This window comes from Hemicordylus capensis, chromosome 6 (assembly GCF_027244095.1).
Source record: "Hemicordylus capensis ecotype Gifberg chromosome 6, rHemCap1.1.pri, whole genome shotgun sequence".
In the NCBI taxonomy this organism is placed as follows: domain Eukaryota; kingdom Metazoa; phylum Chordata; class Lepidosauria; order Squamata; family Cordylidae; genus Hemicordylus; species Hemicordylus capensis.
The window spans coordinates 145839568-145859354 of record NC_069662.1 but is presented as its reverse complement, the minus strand read 5'-3'; positions in this window follow the sequence as shown (position 1 = coordinate 145859354).

Genomic DNA, 19787 nt, shown 5'->3' with positions numbered 1-19787 from the left:
AGCGCCTCCACCATAAGATCATAAGAACAGCCCTGCTGGATGAGGCCCAAGGCCCATCTAGTTCAGCATCCTGTTTCTCACAGTGGCCCACCAGATGCTGCTGGAAGCCACAGGCAGGAGTTGAGGGCGTGCCCTCTCTCCTGCCATTACTCCCCTGCAACTGGTTCTCAGAGCCATCCTGCCTTTTGAGACTGGAGGTGGCCCACAGCCCTCCGACTAGTAGCCATTGATGGACCGCTCCTCCATGAAGTTATCCAAACCCCTCTTAAAGCCATCCAGATTGTCGGCTGTCCAGGGGCGTAGCAAGGTTGGAGTGGGCCCAGAGACAAGATTTTAAAATGCCCCCCCCCCCGCCCAAAGTCCAGGGCCTCCGCACACCCCAGGCCCCCAAGGATTTAAGTCTGATATTCCAAAATAAGTATGCTGCCTGCAAATACATTTCACTGAATACACACACACACGTCACAATATATAGTGATATACATTGAGTACTATACATTTGTATTACTTTTAATGCCTAGAACACACTAGAAAGATGAATTATTAAAATGGGCCCCTCGCTGCAGATTAGCAAAGGAGACTTTCAACCATGCAGGGTGAGCCTATGTTTGTTTTCTCAGAATTCTGAACAAATTCAGTCAAGTTTGATTGCAGGAGGTTTTTCACAGGAGGCTTTTAAAGCCCTTTAAGACACATCTCCTCTGGAATGGAGGTGCTGCATTCACATGTTGGCCAGATTTACCCTGAAGTCCCTGCAAGTTATTGGGGAGCAGTTCACACACAAGAAAAATAAAATAAAAGCACCACACATGCTTCACAGTTCTCACTCAGACCTTCTGGGTTGCAAAACAACTTGAACATAAGTGCATTTATAAATGAATGAATGAATAAATAAAATTAATAAAATACTGTTCCAGAAGTTTTTGCAATTTTCTGCCATGAAACAAGCCACTTATAGGACTTTTTAGATAGTTTTTTTTAAGTCAGCAAATTTTCCAAGCTGTTTCAAAATAAATATTCAGAGACTTCTCGGTCCCTCCCCCCCCATATCCAAGCCCTATGGCAAGCAGATCCCTATATATGGGGTGGGGTGGGGCGGGAAAGGTAACCACAAAAAGGAGTTCACACTCTACCTGGCAAATGCTGGTCTGGGTTGAGCAGGGCAGCAAGGGGTCTTCTGCTGCAGAGAACACTATGGCTGCCTCCTCCTTCCTGGCTGGCTTGGGCCCTACTCGAGTTCAGGCTTCACTGCGGCCTACACGGAGGCCTCCGTGGAAGCCCCGCCCACCCGCCGATCAGCTGAGAGGCGGGAGAAAAGGAGCTCTTTGCAGCTTGTCTGCTGCCTGGATTGCCGGCCAGGAGAACAAGCTGGAGAGACGGCAAACAGCGCAAGTGGCTGAGGGGCCTTGGGGCTGGGCAGGGGGCAATGGGGAGTCATGTGAGGTGCCTCTGGGGTGCCCCTCCAGGCAGTGGGGCCCCCAGACAACTGTCTCCCCTTGCCCTATCATTGTTACGCGCCTGCGGCTGTCACTATGTCCTGTGGCAGAGAGTTCCACAAGTGGATCACGCGTTGTGTGAAAAAGTACTTCCGTTTGTTGGTCCTAGACCTCCTGGCAATCAATTTCATGGAGTGACCTGCAACCTCCATGTCCTCCTTAATAATCCCTTTCACTCCGTCATTGTCTAATGGCCCAACCACCTCCCTGGCAGGTTTCCAGCTTCTGATGTACTTAAAGAAGTTTTTGTTATTCCCCTTCAGTAGTATATGTATACATATTGCCCAGGCTCTTTGGAACTCCCTGCCCTTTGATCTTACACTTATCCCCTCCCAGTTTAATTTTAAATTTAACTGAGGTGCCCAAATTGGGTCAGCCCCACCAGGACAAGAGCACAGCGATAGAATCTGCAGCCTTGTTGGAAAGCCTTGTTGGCCAGCCTGGCCTCCCACAGCACCACACGGCTGCCATCCCACCCCTCCAATGTCCGCAACACCCCCCTCAGCAAGCTCAGCGCATCACCTCACCTCTGCCTCCTCAACCGGCTCCATTCTCTCACCTTAGACACGTTCCAACCGGAACTCTGGGAGGGGGTGTGGCCAGTGGAACCCAAGAAAGCATGCACCACACAACGGAGCCAACCAAGCAACTTTCTCAGCACCCCTGCTTCCATCTAATTTGGTGCCCCTTCAGGCTTGGCTCCCTAGGCGACCACCTAGTTTGTCTCTATGGACAGCCCAGCCCTTTTGGGGGAACTTCCACAGAAAGAGCAATTAAAACAGAATACTATATGTACCCAAGAGCATGCCTAGGAACCAATGGTACTGGGCAGGAAGCCAGTGGATGTGGGAGGCTCTGCAGGCACAGAAAGGTTAAGAACACTGGTTCTAGCTGGACCATAGGTATTGGTGATTGGCTACCAAGCTTTTGGCTCCGCCCATCTTTCAAGATGCTTCATGAATCATAAGCGCCTTCAGACTAGTCATCTACCTTGCAGGGTCAGCAGGAGGAAATGTGGCACCAGCTGCATTGATGCGTATCTCTTAGTGAGCTATGCTCAATATGTTAACCTCATTAGCCTCATTAGCCCAGTGCTATGCACCACTGTGTTGTTAACTGTAAACCGTAACTGTTTTTAAGAAGCCACTTTCCTTCGCCTCTCTCACTGATAACAGTTTCTTGCTAACAAGAACAGATCTGGAAGTCCCAAGATCTTTACCCAGTGGAGTCTCTTGTGTGTCAAGAAAAGCAAAAATAGCTTTGCATGCTCTAGGCAGCTGCCCATGTGGAAAGAATGGACTCAGGGCTGGACTACATTCTGTAGCATTGTCACCCCACTTAGGATGAAGAAGAACATTTCTCTACTCCTTGAGTTGCCTCAACATTTACCTGCAGGAAAGGTGTCAGGCGGTGAATCCTCCTGGCTCTGAATAAGTACTCCTTTCCATTTTCCAGAGAGTGGAACTCAATTTCCGCTGCTTTCGCTGGTGGAGATAGCGACTACGTGGATTAAGTCTTGTTTTCTGAAATCCGGTTCCCCTGGGTTCAGGTGCACTCACCCTTTGCTTATAAGTAATCCACAAGGGCTTAGTACTGGGGGGAAAGATGTTTATAGCTTGATTCCCCCCCTCCCTCCTAAGACAAGAAAAAACTTTGCATTTTTCTGATTGCAATTTAGCTGCAGGTAATGAATTAGCAGCATGTGGGAGGCCTACTTAGAGCCAATAGTAATTTGATTGCTGTGTCCTGGCAGTAAAACATTTTGCAGGGTTCATTTTATCTTTGTATTGTGAATAATAAATGTGACTTTCAGGCCCAGTTCCTTCAGATGCCTCATTTTTTTCTGGATCAGCAAGGAACATAAGAACATAAGAACAGCCCCACTGGATCAGGCCCAAGACCTATCTAGTCCAGCATCCTTTTTCACAAAGTGCCCCACCAGATGCCTCTGGGAAGCCCCCAAGCAAGAAGTGTGCCCTCTCTCCTGCTGTTGCTCCCCTGCAACTGGTATTTAGAGGCAACTTGCCTCTTAGGCTAGAGGTGACCTATAGCCCTCAGACTAGTAGCCACTGTCTGGACTTGTCCTCCATGAATTTATCTAAGCCCTTCTTAAATCCACCCAGGCTGTTAGCTCTCACCACATCTTGTGGCAAAGAATTTCATAGGTTAATTATGTGTTAAAGTACTTCATTTTGTTGCACCTAAATTTATTTTAAATCAGTTTCATGGGACTGAGTCTAGTGTTATGAGAGAGAGAGAGAGAGAAAATTCTCTCTCCACACCATGCATAATTTTATAGACCTCTATCATGTCTCCCCTCAGTCGTCTGTTTTCTAAACTAAAAAACCCCAGGTGTTGTAGCCTTACCTCATAAGGAAGGTGTTCTAGGCCCCTGATCATCTTGGTTGCCTTCTTCTGCACCTTCTCCAATTCTATAATCTCCAGTTCGAAGTTAGAACCTTCTCCAGTTCTAAAGGTGTGGTGACCAGAACTGTACGCCAAATGTGGCCACACCACAGATTTGTATAAGGGCATTGTTATATTAGAAGTTTTATTGTCAACCCCCTTCCTAATGATTCCAAGAATGGAATTGGCCTTTTTCACAGCTGCAGCACATTGTGTCAACACTTTCAATGAGCAGTCCACCATGACCCCAAGATCCCTCGCCTGGTCACTCACCAACAGTCACTTCATCATATATGTGAAGTTGGGCTTTTTTGCCCAATATGTATCACTTGACATTTGCTAACATAAGATCCCTCTCACCCAACAATCACATGGGGGGGGGAATGTTACTTAGAAATATTTACTTTTTCATTTCTGTTACTCTCTTGTTGCTCAACTTCATTGTGTCAAAATAGAAAATCATAGTGCCGAGAATATCAACTTGGCCAGTGAAGTATGCCAGTATGTAGTGTGCAGCTTGGGTACATAGGAACAGAGGGAGCTGCTTCCTACTGAGTCCGGTCATTGGTCCATCTAGCTCAGTATTGTCTATACAGACTGGCAGCAGCTTCTCCAAGATTATAGACTGTCTGAGTGCAAGCATGCAGATGCTCTTCCCAGCCAATAGGCAATTTGGGGTAATTTCCCCCTAAGGGGAGTATCTTACAGTATCTCACATGTAGTTCCCCATTCAAATCCAAACCAGGGCAGACCCTGCTTAGCAAAGGGGACAATTTATGCTTGCTACCACAAGACTACTTGTCCTGCCCTGCCCTTTTCTCTCCTGGATGTATTTATCCCTGGGTCCTGGGTCCAAGACTAGTTTCCCCCCAAGTTCTTTGATGCTAGAAATCAGGGGGTCATCTCAAATTCAGAGTCTTTTGAGTGAAAAGCAAAGAGGGGAAATGCTATCTTTTGAACTCAGGGAGATTTATTGTGATGAAAGCCATGACACTTAATAACTCAACTTATATAAGTTACATACTCTGGATATTCATCATAGCCATCTGCCTATTGTTATTAGCAGGCATTTGCTTGCTACTGTGCAAACCATCACGTATGTACGTATGTATGTGTCAAATTTGTACACCACCCCAAACTTTTGTCTCTGGGCAGTTAACAATAACATAAAACAAATTTAAAACATACACAAAAATCTTAAAACAATCTAAACAATCTAAAAATCAAAACAGATTAAAATTTGAAAAATTTGAAAAGCTGAAAAAGCTTGGGTGAAGAGGTGGGTTTTCAAGAGCTTTTTAAAAATTGCCGGAGATGGCTGTTCTGCAATCTCCATTTGTTTCAGTGGGATCCATGCAGATCCTGTATAAGCACCACTGAAATGAAGGAGGTCTGTGCAGCAAGAGGACCTTTGGGCATAATCCAGAGACAGGCACACTCATTCGGCTCAATGACACTTAAGTGTTTAACTGTGTACTTCTGTGATACATTTCAGTGGGACATAGATGCATCTGATTTGCATTGTCTTATGCTTTTTTGTGTCTCGTCTCCAAGTATTTGTGCTGCAGATATTCTGCTAAAGAATGTCAATAGCATCTCTCTCTGGCACCAATCTAGAGAGAACCTGCTACTTCAGATGCAATTATTTTATCTCTTTCTTCCTTGCTCATTTTTCAAGATCAGTTCATGACTCTTCTGTGCTATCACTCCAAATGCAGTGCTGCTATGACAAGTAATAATAGAAACAAGAGGGGTAGCCGGGAAAGAATTGCAATCTGATGAGCATAGGTAATACTGATTTTAAACAAGGAAATATTTATATGCAAACATTCTCAAAAACAGCTACCGATGAATGACACTGTATAATCCAAGGACAGCAGATAACCTTGTGCTTCAAAGTGTCGAATGTTACACATTCTTGCAACAACTGAGTGAACAGCAAAAGAGATGATTGAAAGTACCATAAGAAAAGCAATAGAAAGAAAGAAAATAAAGGGAAAATCTTCTTCTATAATACATTAGATGCTAGACTGTTTCAGTATGAATGAGAAATATCAGTTGTCACAGATAAAGTTTAATTTAATGCCACTAAAAATCAACTGGGGAAAAAAACATAATACAATTTATAGGGGGAAAGAAAATGGAAACATAGAAATGAATGGAATTATTTTCCCCGCAGCCAGGCTGTAGGTATCTCTCAGAACAGTTTCCCAACAATTGTGAAATAAGCTTCCCTCTGAAATAAGGGAATGGGGGTGGGGGGCGGCGCGGCGGGAAATCATCCTTAATTTTGACTGTCATCATACCTTTAAAGAAGCATGATTTCTCTAGATGAAACATGAAACGATATTCCTACAAACAGAATTCAGGTTAAGAGTCATGCTTTAAGTTCTGGACACTCACACCTGCACGGCTTACTCTGGAAATGTGTTCACATGTCACAGAGGCCCACACTGAAGAGTAGTCATTTGGAGAAAGGAACGGTGAACTAGAACATGCCTGTGGATGTTTTTATACAGCATTTCTGCAAGGGAAAAAAACCCCTTTAAATGTGGGCATTGCTGAAGGTTTGGCCATCATGCTTACAGAACCGACATACTGTGCAGTAAGCCACACATCCCAGAGGCCTGTGAGTGCACTGCTCAGCAGTCTGTCAGTGCTCCTAGTGAAGACAGGAGAGGCTCCATGCAAACGACGCTGTGCATTATGGCTGCTGCACACTCCTCCCATTGGGAATGATGTGAATAGGGTGCAGCAGCAGTGAGGGCACACACTGTTGTTTGCACAGAGCCTCCCCTGCCTTTGCTAGGAGTGCCAACACACTGGTAAGTGCTGTGGAAGCAATGCGCCTGCATCCCTCTTAGATGCACAGCGCTCTGGGCAGAACCTACACAAGAATATAGGAAACTGTCTTATACCATGCCCGACCATGGGTCTAGCTCTGTACTGTTTACACTGACTGGCAGTGGCTTTTCCAAGGTTCCAGGCAATCTTTCCCAGCCCTACCCGGAGGTCCCAGGGATTGAACCTGGAACCTTCTTCTTCGTGCAGGGCAGAAGCTCTGCCACACTGAGCTATGGCTCCATTCTCATGGCAGTCAGCATCTATAGGGACAGGAGCAGCACCAGGATAAAGAACTCCTTGATTGGAGTGCCTTGAGCACTCCTTCCCATGGTTAGTTTATCAGTGTGTGGCTTGAGTGGGAAGTGTTACCAACAGTGTAACAGGCCTTTCTGCTCCCCAGTTTTCCCAGCAACGCCAATTTAAAAAGGCTGAGAGCCACCTCCCAGTCATTCACTGCTTTGCTGTCCATGTTCCCCTGCTCCAATTCTGGGATCCCACTTAAGTCTCACAGTCCTTCTGAAGCTTCCTTTTCAGTCTTCTTCCTTCCCTCCAGCACTTTCCCTCCTCCTCTTTTCCACTCTGTCTCTCTCTTACCAAGAGACTGAAATTAGGCTGAAGCAGCTCTTTCTTGTGCTCCTGCTCAGAGAGGGCTTCAGGGGCTTCTTCCTTAGTGAATGAATTATAGGGCGAAAAGCAAGCAGAGGAGCACATAATGAAATTCACAAGCTCAGCCCCTGGATACACCCAATTTTAACCTCTACACACACCCCCGCAGCCTTCTAAAAATAGTCTCTAAGGCAGTCAACACAAAAGGCCTCCTCTTGCCTTCTCAGAAAGTGCTGTAGGACTTATGGGGTGGGGTCCTTCCAAACCTCCAAAGATCCAGGATCATGACAGAAGCAAAGGCAAGAAGATTTCAGAAATATCCCTGATGTACAAAACATTTTGCCGCCAAAATGTTTCAACTCAAAACAGGCCATTTTAAGTGTTTGAGCTTGGAACAAAGCACACTTTAAATAAAGTGCCTGTTTCAAGCTCGGAACAAAACAACTCCATTTTGATCGAAATGTTTCAGTGTTTTGAGCACCATTTGGGAGGCCTCTTTTCCCCTTGCTGATTGGTTTTCTGGCACTGGCTTGCAATTGGCATAAGATCTCCTTGCTTCTTGGTTGGCTTGTTATCATACAAATCAAGTGTTGTCATGGGCAATTATGCCTCCATTGGCTGGGAGGAGGGAGGGGAAAACACAAAAGGAGGGAGTTTCAAAATGTATTCAAAGGAACTGGGAGGTAGAGAGAGCCCTTATAGCATGCCTCTTTTGAAGAGGATAATATCAGGAGGAGAGAAGGAAGGAATCAAGGAAGGTTTGATTTTGTGGTTTTCTCAGCTCCAAGTATATTATGCTGTGCTATTGCTGCTATAACAATCTGATTTTGCTGGATCTCAGATTGACAAAGACAGAACTTGGGTGCCTTTCTTCCTTGAGTTGTGGTTTGTTTTGTTTGGGAGATAGTGTTGTGGAGATAAATGTACAGTGGCAGCTCAGAATATGTTTGTGTAATATTTCTTGGTGATTGCTATGAGCTCTATGTCTGGCCTTGAGACACAGGGCTGGTGCAACATAGTAGGTGTGGACCATATCGCAGGGGGGCACTGATGTTGGGGGAGGATGTGTGCTGCTCCCACCTACACCGCACCGCCTCCCCCCCCCATCACTCCACGTCACTCTTGCCCTGCCCCTGATCCATGGCTCTTTGCTTGGATGTGAGATCCAAGGATGTTGCAGCTTAAAGACTTCCAGAGCGTGGCAGCTAATGATGTTTGGTGGGGGAAGGTTTCCCCTTCGATCTTGTTTAAAATAGTACAGAGCAACACTGGCTATCACTGGGCACCCTCCAGTAGCTTCTGAGCAGACGCCCTCCTCCCAGGTCTGGTTTAAATCCCTTTAACCCTCCCCAGTCCCCCATCTGTGGTTCCAATCACTTCCTGTTGTCTTCTGCTCTGTGTTTCTTGCATGTGTTCCTAGTTCCACCCTTCCCCATCGGGCGGGTCTCTCATGACATGGGAGGGTGCCCTGCTTCAGCCTGCTCCTGCCTTTCTGTTTGTGCTTCTTCTGCAGCATGGCTGGCTGGTGGGAGCTGTGCCTCTGAGGGTGTCAAGGGTTGGGTTTGGGATCGTGGGAGTATTGTTCCAAAATGGGGACTGAAACCCCAGACATCCAGTTTTAACATGGGCTGGTGAAAGTGGAGGAGCAGCAGGAGGACTGGAATGGGGAAGGGAAGGATTTGCAGAAACACGTTCTTCAAAGTAATTTCAGGGCCAGGAGGGAGGTAAGTTCATGGACAGAAAGATAAAGTTATTTCAGGGGATGGGGAGAGAAAGAAATCTAGATGTGTGGGGTATGAGCTCTCTCCTGCTTTTGCTCTGCTGCAACTTGTATTTGGAGGCAGGAACCGCTAAGCCTGGAGGAAGCCTATAGCCATCAGGACTAGTAGCCATTGACAGACTGTCTTTCATGGATCTGAATGAATTTATTGTTACAGTCAGTGGCCAGCAATCAAAAAATAAAATGTAAAATAAAATTAAAGTAAAATCAAAATCAAAAACAGGACTGGGTAACAGAGTATCAAAACAAATACATACAGAGGTCTCAGTTACAATTAATCAACTGCTCCCATCTCGGTTTGCATGGTTGCTACCCCTATTGTAACTGTTGTATAATGGTCTGCCAGAAGGAAGGAAGTGTAATATTCTTCTGATCGACCTGGCATGCTTTTTATAAGTGGTTCAGTCCAGGCAACGTGAATGTCCCTATAATATAAGCAGTATAAAAGCACATGTGAGATGGACTCGATATTGCCCAAACCACATGGACATTGCTGGTTCCTGAGAGGTATTCTCTTAAATCTGCCATCCAAAATGGCAGACAGCAGGGCATTAAATCACAGCAGCAAGAACGTTCTCCTCTGATTTAGAGTGGTCAAATTTGTAAGGTATGATGCTGGCTGAGGGTAGTATGAGAAGCCACCTGGAATGCTACTAAGGTTAACAAGACTTAAATCAGATTGCTTCTCCATATCCACAATACATTGTTTAATCATTCCTTTGGCGGCGTCAAATCCCAATAAAAGTAGATATTGTGGAGAGAGACCATATCTGCCCAATTTAACATGAAGGAACTTACACCAATCAGAATGGAACACATCTTTCAATACCAGGGGAGCCCGTCCTCCAAGAATTTGTCCAAAACCTTTTTAAAGCCATCCAAGCTTGTGGCCATCACCACATTCTGTGACAGAAAATTCCATACATCCATTATGCGCTTGCTGTGTCAAAACGTGCTTCCTTTTGTTGGTTCTAAATTTCCTGGCAATCAGTTTCATGGGATGACCTGTAGGAACATAGGAGGCTGCCTTATACCAAGTCAGATCATTGGTCTATCTAGTTCAGTATTGTCTACATGGTATTGAATTGTCTGCACAGACTGGCATGTCTGTGTCTTTAGCTCTTGTAACTGTGGTATAAAAAACAAAGAACAAGTCTCCATTTCTGTCATTCCCACTGAGTGTTACAGCATGAGAATCCCCTGAAAAATAACAGGGTAGATCTAGAGTCATCTCACTGCAGGTCCAAACATGGTATGTCTGTCATGACCATTGCAAACTGGCTGCTTAATGTTGCCTTCCATTGGCCAGAATCTATAAATGTGCAATGTGGCTTATTAGGGGTGTGCACAGGACCGGCTGGTCCGGTCCATACCAGGCCAGTTTGGACGGCAACTGATGGAAAGCATCCTCAAGGATAAAACTGTAAAGCACATAGAACAACAGGCCTTGCTGGGAGAGAACCAGCATGGCTTTTGCAAAGGTAAATCTTGCCTCACAAACCTTTTGGAGTTCTTTGAGAGTGTCAACAAGTGTGTGGATAAGGGTGATCCAGTTGACTTCCAAAAAGCTTTTGACAAAGTTCCTCATCAAAGACTCCTGAGAAAACTTAGCACTTATGGGATAAGGGGACAAATACATATGTGGATTGCTAACTGGTTGAAAGACAGGAAATAGAGGGTAGGTATAAATTGAGAGTTTTCACAATGGATGGAAGTAATAAGTGGGGTCCCCCAGGGATCTGTACTGGAACTGGTGCTTTTTAATTTATTCATAAATGATCTAGAAGTAAGGGTAAGCAGCGAGGTGGCCAGATTTGCAGATGATACCAAACTCTTTCAGGTAGTGAAATCCAAATCAGATTGTGAGGAGCTCCAAAAGGATCTCTCCAGATTGAGGAAGTGGGCGACAAAATGGTAAATGCGCTTCAATATTGGCAGGTGTAGCAAATTGGGATGGAAAACCCCAACTTCAAGTATATGTTGATGGGATCTGAGCTGTCGGTGACTGATCAAGAGAGGGATCTTGAGGTTGTGGTGGACAGCTCATTGAAAGTGTTGACTCAATGTGCGGCAGCTGTGAAAAAGGCCAATTCCATGCTAGGGATCATTAGGAAGGGGATTGAAAATAAAACAGCTAATATTATAATGCCCTTATAGAAAACTATGGTCCGGCCACACCTGGAGTACTACGTACAATTCTGGTCACCACATCTAAAAAAGGACATTGTAGAACTAGAAAAGGTACAGAAGAAGGCAACCAAGATGATCAAGGGCCTAGAGCACCTTTCTTATGAGGCAAGGCTACAACACCTGGGGCTATTTAGTTTAGAAAAAAGGCGAGGGGGGGGGAGACATGACAGAGGTCTATAAAATCATGCCTGGAGTCGAGCAAGTGGATAGAGAGAAATTCTTCTCCCTCTCCCATAACACTAGAACCAGGGGTCATCCCATTAAATTGATTGTGGGAAAATTTAGGACCAGCAAACGAAAGTATTTTTTCACACGACGCAAAATCAACTTTTGGAATTCTCTGCCACAAGATGTGGTGACAGCCAACAACATGGATGGCTTTAAGTGGGGTTTGGATAACTTCATGGAGGAGAGGTCTATCAATGGCTACTAGTCGGAGGGCTACCTCCAGCTTCAAAGATAGGATGCCTCTGAGTACCAGTTGCAGGGGGAGTAACAGCAGGAGAGAGGGCATGCCCTCAACTCCTGTTGTAGGCTTCCAGCGGCATCTGGTGGGCCACTGTGTGAAACAGGATGCTGGACTAGATGGGCCTTGGGCCCGATCTAGCCGGGCTGTTCTTATGTTCTTATTTTCACCCCCTTGAACGCCCCCCACCCAATTTCCAAGTTGTTTTTTTGTTTTTTTAATTCATTTTTTTTTAACTTACCCCTTTTGGGGAGTTGGAGGAGCCCCTGGTGGCGCAGTGGTAAAACTGCCGCCCTGTAACCAGAAGGTTACAAGTTCGATCCTGACCAGGGGCTCAAGGTTGACTCAGCCTTCCATCCTTCCGAGGTCGGTAAAATGAGTACCCAGAATGTTGGGGGCAATATGCTAAATCATTGTAAACCGCTTAGAGAGCTTCGGCTATAGAGCGGTATATAAATGTAAGTGCTATTGCTATTGCTATTGCTATTGCTATTGCTATTGTCTGAGGCAGTGTGTGTGTGGGTGAGTGAGTGGGGGGGTTTCCACAGAGGTTCCCCTTCCTACTACGGCCTCCCTTATGCCATGCTCTACGGCTGCTCTTCAGCCTTTCCCCTCGGTGCACTGGCCATTTTGGAGGCCACCACATCTGCGCAATAGGCCTCTGAGTGGCCTGGCATGACATCATCATCATCATTTCATAACCTCCCCAGGCGGGGGTGGGGGGGTTGGTCCAGGGCTCAGACTGAACAGGGGGTGATTCAGTTCAACCCCAAACACATTTGACGTTGAACCTGTCTGTACATCCCTGTGGCTTATCAGGCTAATGCACACACATGTATATGTATGTAAATCACAAATGTAATTTAGTTCAGCCTTAAATTATAAGACCATAAAAGGGCCTTCCTGGAACAGACCAGAGATCCACCAAGTCCAGCAATTTGTTTTGCACAGTAGTCAAGCAGATGCCTCTGGAACACCCACAAGCAGGGCATGGAGGCAATAGCCCTTCTCTACTGTTGTCCCCCTACACACACACACACACACACACACACACACACACACACACACACACACACGGCATTTAGGTATACTGCCTCTGAACATGGAGGTTCCACACAGCCATCATGACTAACAGCCAGTGATACTTCTCAGAGAATTTGTCTCTCCTCCTTTAAAGCCATCTAAACAAGTGGTCATCACCACATCCTATGGCAGCAAATTCCACAAATTAATTACAGATTGTGTGACGATGTGCTTTCTTTTGGCTATCCTGACTCTTCTTCATGCTAAGCATTTCACTGCTCAATACTTGTTTTTATTCTGACTATGCATTAGCCTCTTCATTGCAATTTTCTTATTACAGCATTCAATATGAAGGAAAAATAGTAGCATCGTGTGAACAAACTGAGAGTTCGTAAAGGAGTTTGGGGAAAGGGGCGGGGAGAGAGGATGAGAGAGGGGGCCGCCAATTTATAGGTTTCAAGGGGGCACCAGAACCCCTGTTGAGGCAAACCTGTGCTTCACTCACTGCTCTGGTCTGCTCTGCAATCTGCATTACAAGGTGTCTTCACTCAAAATGTGGCTGAAGCTGCTCTAGTTGAGCTTATGGCTCTACTTGCTGCTAAGGGTGCTGCTGTGGTGTCAACTGTTGCAATGCTAGGAAATAAGGAGTCATGTGAGAGAGCAACTTGTGCCAATGATGTTATTGCAATGCAGGCACTGTGGCAGGCAGTGGATTCTGGGACAGTGATTCTTTTTTTTGGCCACTTTTGGACTGTGTTTGAAATGTGTGTTCTGTGTTGGGAGGGAAGATTCACTTTTACTGTATGCTTCAGCAGTGTATTACAAAGCAGAATGGCAAAATGCATTGCAAATTACAATGCAAAACTTGTGTGTGTGCAGTTTGTTTCAGCCATAGGGAACAATGGGGAAACTTGAAAAACCCCATTGTTCCCCATGGGTGGCTCCTAGGGACACTAAAGTGGGTATTGTGGCAGGGCATGGAGCATGCTACCTACCTTCCAACCCACAAAAGAAATAGACAAGTGGGCAATTTTTAACAAATCTTTAAACTTTTTCCCAAACCCCAATAGGATCCTATGGTGGTTTGCGGAAAGTTTAAAAATTTGTTTAAAACAACCCACTCTCACATTTCTTTTGTGGGTAGGTGGTAGATAGCACACATCATGCCCTAACACCCAACCCAATTTGGTGTCCCTAGGAGCTATGCATGGGGAACAAGGGGGTGTTTTGATTTCCCCCATTGTTCCCTATGGCCAAAACACTTAAAATGTTTCAAGTTTTGTCTTGTCAAAGCAGCTGTTTTGACTACTGTTTAAATGAAACATTTTGGCTGTCTGCATTTTGTTTCAAGCTAGAAACAAACGCAAAATCTGTTTCATGCACATCACTACTGCAAGACTTTGCTGAAGGGAAAACATCTTGTTATCTATCCCTTCCCTTCAATCCTCTTTGAGCAGCATGAAGGTAAGGTGCTTTCCCCAAATAATCTGTGCAGAAGTGTCTCACACCATTTGCTTATGTTCATGTGGGTGGTCAAAAACCTGGGATTTTTGCACCAAATTATCCTGTGCCTTCTGAAAAGGTTTGCTCCCCACGTTTTTTTTTTTTTAAATCCTAGTGTCTTGGTGCTATTTGTATCACTTTTAGGTCTTTGAAGCTACATCAACTCTAGCCCCCCCCCCCCAATAATAAAAGTGGATGACAAAGAATTTGGGAATAGGATGTGGTAAAAAAGAATTTATACTGTAGAACTGGATAGATGCACATGCTCATACCCTCCGACATTTTGCAGCTGAGAAGAGAGATGTACTTGTAACAGCAGCCAATTCTTGTACCAAGGATTATTGCCCAAGTCCCTGCAGTCTTGGGGGCAGGCAGGAGTCATACACTTTCTGCTTTACAGATGGGGAAAATGGCACACAGACTGCCATTATTGTTGAGGAGGCTGTGTTGTATGAGGACCTCCTTTCCCTGAGTCATCATTTCAAAAGAATGCTTGTAGCAATCGTTCCAAGTCGGTCCATTATATCCATTGTGGCTACAACAGAAAGGACAGCTCAAAAAAATGTCACATCCAGGGACTCCTTGTTTATTAACCAATCCTGTGAGAGAATAGCAGACCAGTTCTTACTGAAGCACAGTCAGAAAATGAAGAAGCATGCTCAGGTTGTGTTCCAAAAGAGCTGAAAACAGTAGGAGACAGAATGCTTGGATTGAGTCATTAGCCATTCCTAATTATACATACTTAATTTCATTTCGCAGCCTAATGCCAAGGTGACTCAGAGTTCTGCGAACAGAAAAGATTTTCATTCCCTCTCTGTTAAGTTTGGTCCATCATTCATGGTGCGACTGGACTTTATTATTAGGACTAGCCAAATTCTCATTAATATGATGGGTGGGGTGTGTGCAGATAGAGGGGCTGTGTATTGCAAGGCTCCCATAGGGGAGACCAAGGCCTTCTTAAGTCTCTGAGAGGCCTGGGAGCAGAATGTTCATCTGAGGGGGCCCCACTTTTTTGTGGCTGACATACTGCCCAGCATTATGCACACAGTGGAATGTATTGTTTGCACAGTGGCCCAAAAATGCTGTTGTGCAAGTGCAAAAATTGTATAAGTGGAACTACATGACAGCGTGGCCATTATATATGATGGCTGCATTGTTGCACAATTCCATTTGTGCATTTTTTGCTCTTGCACAATAGCATTCTTGAGCCACTGCACAAATATTACATTCCAGTGTGTGTGTATCATTGCACAGTATGTCGGCCACTGCATTCTGTAAACCCCAAAGACTGAAATAACTCTTGAACCTGGGGTTATATTATGACTAATTAGTTTTACTGACTTGAATGAAAAGGATCCATCAGATCATATCAATCACTGAACCATACATTGGGGGGTGGTCCTCCATGTGTAGGGCCTGAGCCAATTGCCCCCTTACCCCGCTAAAAGCGCCTGGTAGAGATACATATTTCACGCTCACATACACCCACACCCATCCACACAAGCACAGAGAATCCTTGTCAGTAAAGGCCCACCCAGTGTTATAGGAACATAGGAACATAGGAAACTGCCATATACTGAGTCAGACCATTGGTCTATCTAGCTCAGTATTGTCTTCACAGACTGGCAGTGGCTTCTCTAAGGCTGCAGGCAGGAATCTCTCTCAGCCCTATCTTGGAGAAGTCAGGGAGGGAACTTGAAACCTTCTGCTCTTCCCAGAGCAGCTTCATCCCCTGAGGGGAATATCTTGCAGTGCTCACACATCAAGTCTCCGATTCAGATGCAACCAGGGCAGACCCTGCTTAGCCATGGGGACAAGTCATGCTTGCTACCACAAGACCAGCTCTCCTCTCCTGTCGGTAGTAGAGGAATGTTTCGACCTTATTGCATTGATGTTGCCAAATTCTGCATTTTATGTACCCAATATTTTGGTTTTAATGTTGTTTCTGTAAATTGCTTTGAAGTACTATCAGCTGAGTGGTAAACAAACAAGTGAATGGCACCTGTCTGCTTGCAAGAGAGGAGCCATAACTTGTTGTAGAGTGTATGCTCTGCATGCAAAAGGATCCAGGTTCAATTCCTGGCATCTCCAGGTATGGCAGAGAAAGATCCTGTTTCAGGGGTTCAGTTTTCAAGGAGGGTTGGTTTCTGGGTTGGGAAAGTGGCAAACAACTAGTCTGTGCACAAGAGGTTAACGTCATGGCCAGTGAGGTAGTCAGGACCAGGAGAGAGGAATGAGAACAATTCTTGCCTAAGGTTTGTTTACCACCACCCCAATCTGCCTGTACCAGCTGCCACTAATACCTGTATATTCTACACAATGACTGCAGTTCATGCAATGTCAGGCTTTACATGGTGTGGTGCAGCCTGAGGCCTGAGAGGAAACCATACAATGGGACTGATTTCTGCCTAAACTGATTCTGATTCTGACTGATTTCTGCCTAAACACACGAAGCATTGTTCATGCTCATGCATTGACTTCCATGTGTAACTCATACATTTTTACAAGGCATTCCCCAACATGCAAACACTGGGGCAAAATAAGGGCAGTGGCTCAAATACTGCACAGTGAAATGAGGACCTTTGGAACATCGTCTGAACCACTGCATGTGTGTAAACACTGCTGATGGTGTTGCAGAACAGGGCTGTTCCGCTCCAACTTAAAGTTGTGCAAACGCAGTTGCATGACACAACACCCATTGGAAATGATGGGCATCACGTTGTGCCTGGGGCTGATGGGGGTAGTAGTCTAACAACATCTGGGACCTAAGGTTGGGAATCCCTGGTTTAAGCCCCTGGTGGCGCAGTGGTAAAACTGCTGCCCTGTAACCAGAAGGTTACAAGTTCGATCCTGACCAAGGGCTCAAGGTTGACTCAGCCTTCCATCCTTCCGAGGTCGGTAAAATGAGTACCCAGAATGTTGGGGGCAATATGCTAAATCATTGTAAACCGCTTAGAGAGCTTCCAGCTATAGAGCAGTATATAAATGTAAGTGCTATTGCTATTAAGGCACCGCAAGACTCTTTCTGGGGTACTTTTCCTAAGTAATGATTCATACAGGGACTGGAATGTTAGAAATGTAGTGCAATCCTAGGAATGCTACTCAGAAGTAAGCCCTACAGTGTTCAGTGGGGCTTACTTCCTAGTGTGTTTGTTTAGGACTGCAGCCTGAGGGGAAACCATACAATGGGACTGATTTCTGCCTAAACACACAAAGCATTGTGCTGTAGGGCAGTAATCCTACACATGCTTACTTGGGAGTAAGCCACACTGCATGCAATAAATGGGTATTCAGAGGGGGGAACAAGAGGGGGCACTTGCCTCTCCCAGATTGAGTCAGTCCCATTGAATTCAATGGGCTGTCCTCCCACGTAAATGGATCTAGGATTGCAGGCTTTGCCCCCTCCTGGAAAAAGTCCTGTGGACACCCCTGAAATAGCATTACTTCTGAGCAGTGATGTAGTTGCAAATTCAGAAGTTGCAATTCAGACAGACTGTTGCTGGTGTCTGTCTTATGTTTCTTTTTAGATTGTGAGCCCTTTGGGGACAGGGATCCATCTTATTTATTTATTATTTCTCTGTGTAAACCGCCCTGAGCCATTTTTGGAAGGGTGGCATAGAAACTGAATAAACAAACAAACAAACAAACAATAAATGAAGGCGCTCTCCATGACAGCCCCATGGCCATGCCCACCCCAAGATCTTTTTACCCCAGGCTTTTTAGCTTTTTAACTTTTAGATTGTTTATTGATTTTTAAAAACTGTTTTTAGCGGTTTAATTGTTTTTGAATGTTTTGTTTTTGTTTTGTTGTGAACCGCCCTGAGGCCTTGGGTTGGGGCGGTTTACAAATACATTAAAGAAACAACCAAAGAACCAGAGAAGCTGAGATGTACCTGTGCTCCCCACCTCCACCCCACCCCCGTGTGTCCCCTCTCCACTCCACTGCTGCTTCTGGGTGTAGGCAAGCATTGCAATGGTGAGATGCAAGTTACAATTTCAATGGGGGATTTTAAACAAAGCTGTCCCCTTTGAAAAAGGGAGAAAGGGCTGACAAGGCAATCAAGCTAGCTAGCTTGATTCAGGTAATGCATCTCATATAATTTTGTCTGTGTGGTGTAGTCCAGAGAAACTTCTACTTTAATTAAGCATCCGGTACCACGCCCCTTGTAGCAAGATGTTGTGGTGCTGGTTTTTAATCAGTTTAAGCAATTAGTTAAAAAGCAAGACAGCTGAACTGAAACAAAACTCCATAAATCAATTGACAGCCCTCAGCCATAAAATTGTTCTTAGATGCCACATATTCTGCTTTTACCTATACACATAGTCAGGAAGGAAGAGCAGATGCCCAGTTCGGTAGGGCTTCAGAATTTTAATTTAGAAAATTGCCATGTAAAACAGTCCGATTGTCCCTGGTCGCTTGTTTAGGAGCTTATTGGAAATGACAGGAAAGTTCTGAAGAGGAATTTTGAGGGCACTATATAAATAAAGCAAAACAAATAACAATGCAGTTAGAAGCAATTATTTATGTCTGAATGCATTATGTGGTTCCACTGTACCAATTAACCCAGACTGTCTCCTACTCAGTTATTGCAAATTGCCTTCTTTATAATTGTATATACAACCCTGAGAGGACAGAGGCTATGAAACTATATTCACCCAGTGTGATAACAGGAACACAGCTTATAGCATTTGCTTCCCAACATTTTTGAAGTCATGCTGTATAAAATGTCTTCAGGCAAATGGTTCTCTACACAGAAAATATCTGCATATCCCAGCTTGGGGTTCTACAGTTAATTAAAATGAATTTTCTATATGGTGCGTTAGAGGATGCAAGTATAACCGTGATGTGTAGGTTTCCATTATGAACAGATGAGTAATAATGCATTTAATGTGTCAGTGAGATGCAGGAAGAGAGACATGGGGCCAGGATGATGACTTTGATAAAATGGTCCCAGAAAGCCTGTGAAAGCTGGATAGATATCCTTTCCCCGTGATAGGATTTTCTTTAAAATATTTTTTTTAAAAAAAGACTTGGGAATCACCAAATCATACCACCCTAAATTTGGCAGGTGAAAATAGATTTTATTATTGTTTTATTATATATTGACTGTGTAACACTGTCAAATGAATGAACTAGTTCCATGAGATCTAGTAGCATGGTCAATATAGGTTGGGTTTTTAAAAAAGAAGAAGTTTGAAACATTAACTGAAAAATGGTTGTTGTTATTGTTTTGTTGTAAACCGCGCAGAGACTTGCATTTTGGGCGGTATACAGATGTAGGGGGGAAATTATCATTTTCCTGACAAAGAGGGAACCAGCTTTTTCAAATGTGGCCCATATTGCATTTGTATTTCTATTGCTGGGCAGCATCTCTCCAAAGAGATGGTCCACACACCAAAGACATTTATACGCACTGAGATACAGGTGTTGAGGGCAGCTTCATACATCGCAGTGGCAAGTAAATAGGAGAAA